The 4,092-nt window shown below is 39.1% G+C and overlaps 1 long non-coding RNA gene across 1 annotated transcript; it reads left to right on the forward strand.

Annotated features, from left to right (window-relative positions):
- Positions 1,175 to 2,227, forward strand: LOC110269617. Its single transcript, XR_002358388.1, has 3 exons — positions 1,175 to 1,255; positions 1,339 to 1,810; positions 1,896 to 2,227. It is a non-coding gene; the product is annotated as an uncharacterized LOC110269617 (long non-coding RNA).

Genomic DNA, 4,092 nt, shown 5'->3' on the forward strand with positions numbered 1-4,092 from the left:
GCCCATCCCATCCTTCCTCTCCTTGCACTGACCGTTCTCCGCGACACCTCCATTGCACCCGCCATTGCAAATCCTAGCATCCATTGCAGCCACCGTTCTTCTCACTGCCAACATGTCGCTATTTTTCGCGTCGCCAGGTTCTTCCCTTGGTCCAGCATGCTTCGTCATCTGTCGCAAGGTCCAGCCTCGTCGTCATTCACCAGGTCCAGGTTAGTTAATTTTTCTTGCTTAATTTTTTTAAACTTGTTTTTTATAAAAAAAATGTGATTTGGTTAATTTAGTTAATTTCTCTTATGATGCTATGTATGTAATGTAATTGACTAAGTGTATGGTTATCAATTTATGATGAGATTTGAATTTATCAATTTGTTAACAAAGACTTAAATTAGTTGGTTTGGGAGACTTAAGAATAAATAGTTCAATCTAATTCATACATAAAGTTTCGCATATTGCTTTTGCATTGGATTTATGCATGTCACATCTTATTGCTTTGTATTTGAATCATGAAAGCTTCTTATTTAGTTGAGTTTAATTCTTATGAAATTAATTGAGTATTGACTGATGTTGTGGATTGAAATTGATTGGATTTATGGGAATCGTAAAGATAGATATATATATCCAATTTTAGGGGAGGTTATGTTCAATTTTTTTGGGGAGTTTTGTTGAATAATTCATGTAGTATATATGCTGATTAGTGTTAATAATATATTCTCTTTGTAGACATGTTGATAGGTAGTAGAGGTAGATCGAGTGGGTCTCGTTGTCGTGGTAGAGGGAGTGTTTTCACCGAATTCCCAGGGAGTGTTCAGTCATCTCCCTCTACCTTGACTACTCCGTCGACCCCTGTGATGTCATAGGCGGGTCCTGCGGGCCAGCAATTCATCATGGTCCCAAACTCCGAATTACGTGCCTCCTTCTGCTACACCGCTACAGATCCAACAACAGAGTCCGCAGTGGGTGATTCCTCTAGTGTGCTCCAGCAGGATGCCCCTCTACCACCACCCGTCATCTGATGGATGATTTGGCCTGATGGCATGCAGACATGAGTACATACTATTTTTTAATCTTAAGTTTATTAATCTTAAGTTTATGTGTTTGTTAATCTTAGGTTTTTTCTCTGATAGGTTTGCACCAAACAACAATGCTTGTACACAGGAGATCTCTGAGGTCATTAAGTCAATGTACGACCACCTGTGGCCGACCTACACGAAGATCCCTGTTGACAATAGAGAGCGATGATTTTCAGAAGTGGGTGGTAAGAATCCAATGTCGTTGAATTAACTGTATTTGAACTGTATTTATTTCGACTAACTAACGTTGTTGAATCACTTTATGCAGTTGAAATTCATATGAGATACAAAACATAATCTCGTGATTTGGAAGATCTATGACCACCGGGCAACTAAACGACTTCAGCAAATGATGAGCGACATTCGTCAAGGGCGCGACCATCTAACGACCTGGATCTGTCCATCTATCAAGAAGGAACTAGAGACCCATTTTAGAACTGATGGGGGGTTCAAGCGTCGCCATCTGACGAACGTCGCTAACAGAGCTTCGTCAAGGTCGTCAAAGTATACAGGTAGGTCAGCGACTTTCATAAAGACAAAGAGCAGGTTGGTAAGTACTTCACATGTTTGTTAATTATTACTTGAATTAGTTGTTTCTTGACTTATTTACTTAGTTGATTTCGATATGTGCAGTTTAAGTCGTTCGATTATGAGGCGACACTGGCGGAACCTTCAAGTATACCCATACTTTGAAGGCCAACAAGAAGAAATTTGCTGATGAGCGGTCTGTGACTCATTATGTGAGTTTCAATTAATTCTAAATTTGAAATGTATTCAGTTTAAAGTCAATTAATTGTTATCCTAATCACAACGTGTGTTACACAGGAGGTCTACACATATAGATTGGAGGCCCCAACCCAGCAACATCAATCGCCTAGTGAAAACGACGACCCCGATATCTCAGTGGTAGATCCTGATAGGGTTTGGCGCGAGACCGCCTCTGAGCCCCACAAGAATTGCGTCTTCGAGTTGGGGTCGTTATTTGCTAATGGTCTCCGCACCTCTGCATTGGCGGCTTCATCTGCGTCTGCCTCTGCCACCAGCCCTGTCGATCCCGCGGAAGTTGTCGACTTGAGGGAGGAGGTGTAGAAGATCACACAGGAGGTTCACCAACAAGCTCAACAGTCTAAGCAGAGGTACAACGAGCTTCTTGCACGCATGGGAGACACCATTGCCATCAAGTCAGAGCTGATAGAGAAGCTGGAGTGGCTAGAGTGCTTGCGAGATCAGATGGCAGTGTATGAGATGCGTGCTGGAGGCAGCGACGCTGCTGGTAGGGCACCAACATCATAAGTACCCAATAATGTTTAATTAATTAACTGTATTTGAATTGTATTTTATTTTGTCTCTTCAATGTAATTGAATCACTTTGTGCTGTTGAAATTCATATGAGATACAGAACAAAATCTCACGATTAGGAAGATTTTCGACGACTGAGTAGCTAAATAACTTCAACAGATGATGAGCGACATTCGTCAGAGGCGTGACCACCTAACGACCTAGATCCGTCCATCTATCATGAAGAAACTAGAGGCCCACTTTAGAAATGATGAGGGGTTCAAGCATCGCCGTCTGACGAATGTTGCTAATAGGGCTTCGCCGAGGTTGTCGAAGTATACAGGTGGGTCGGCGACTTTTGTGAAGATGAAGAGCAGACTGGTAAGTAGTTTGGTAATGTTTGTTTGTAGTTACTTGAATTAGATGTTTGTTGATTTATTTTATTGATTGGTTTGAATATCTGTAGTCTAAGTCATTGAATCGTGAGGCAATACTGATGGAAACAAGAAGAGATTTGCTGACGAGCGGTTTGCGACCCATTATTTGAGTTTAAATTAATTTTAACTTTCAAATTTATTTGGTTTAAAGTCAATTAACCGTTATCCTAACTACAACGTGTGTGACATAGGAGGATTACATGCAAAGATTGGAGGCTACAACCCAGCAATCTCAGCCGCCTAGTGGGAACGACGAAGCCGGCTCCAAGACCTCAGTAGTAGATCCTGATAGCGTTTGGCGTGAGATCATCACTGAATTCCACAAGAATCGCCGCTTCAGGTTGGGGTTGTTCTTTGCCAGTGGCTTCCACTCTTCCGCATTGGCGGCTTCCTTTGCCTCTACCACTGGTCATGCTGATCCTCAGGAAGTTATCGACTTGAGAGAAGAGATGCAGAAGCTGACACAGGAGCTTCACCAACAAATGCAGCAGTTTGAGTAGAGATACAACAACCTTCTTGCACATGTGGAAGGAGCCATTGTCATCAGCTCGGACCTAACGAAAAAGTTGGAGCAGCTAGATCGTTTGTAAGAGCAGATGAAGGTATACAACCACCAGATGCACACTGGAGGCAGCGTTGCTGTTGGTCCTAGCGGCAACGTTGTTGGTAAGGCACCGACATTAGCACCCACTACAAGAAAAAGCAATATTTGTAACAAAAAATATTGTTACAAAAAATCGATATTTTGAAACAAAAGGATCTTGTAACAAAAAAAAAGGGCCGTTGCAGTATGTCCCGTTACAAAAAGTTTTTGTAACAAAAAATGGAACTGTTACAATTCAAAGTAATATTTTGTAACAAATTTTTCTGACGCAAAAAACCAAAAATTGTTACAAAAGTGATAACAAATTTTGATCTTCAAAATATTTTTGGTGACAATATATTTTTTCCTATCATAAAATTTTGTTACAAAATATAACTTGATTTTGTAACATTTTTTTCTTTAGTTACAAAATACTATTTATTTTGTAAAATTTTAAATAATATAATAAATCATAAATAACTCATTATGTTAATTTTTAAAAATTTGAAGTTTTACATTTAATATGTTGAAACAACATTTTTTATTAGTTACAAAAAATCTTTGAATTTTGTGACAAATAAATAACTTGTTACAAAAATATTGTATTTTGTGACAAATTAATTTTTTGTTACAAAATATTTTAAACTTTTGCAACAATAAAATCTTTTGTTACAAAATATTATAATATTTTGCAACAAAACAACAATTCGATACGAAAGCCAAC

Source organism: Arachis ipaensis, chromosome B03 (genome assembly GCF_000816755.2).
Source record: "Arachis ipaensis cultivar K30076 chromosome B03, Araip1.1, whole genome shotgun sequence".
Taxonomy (NCBI): Eukaryota; Viridiplantae; Streptophyta; class Magnoliopsida; order Fabales; family Fabaceae; genus Arachis; species Arachis ipaensis.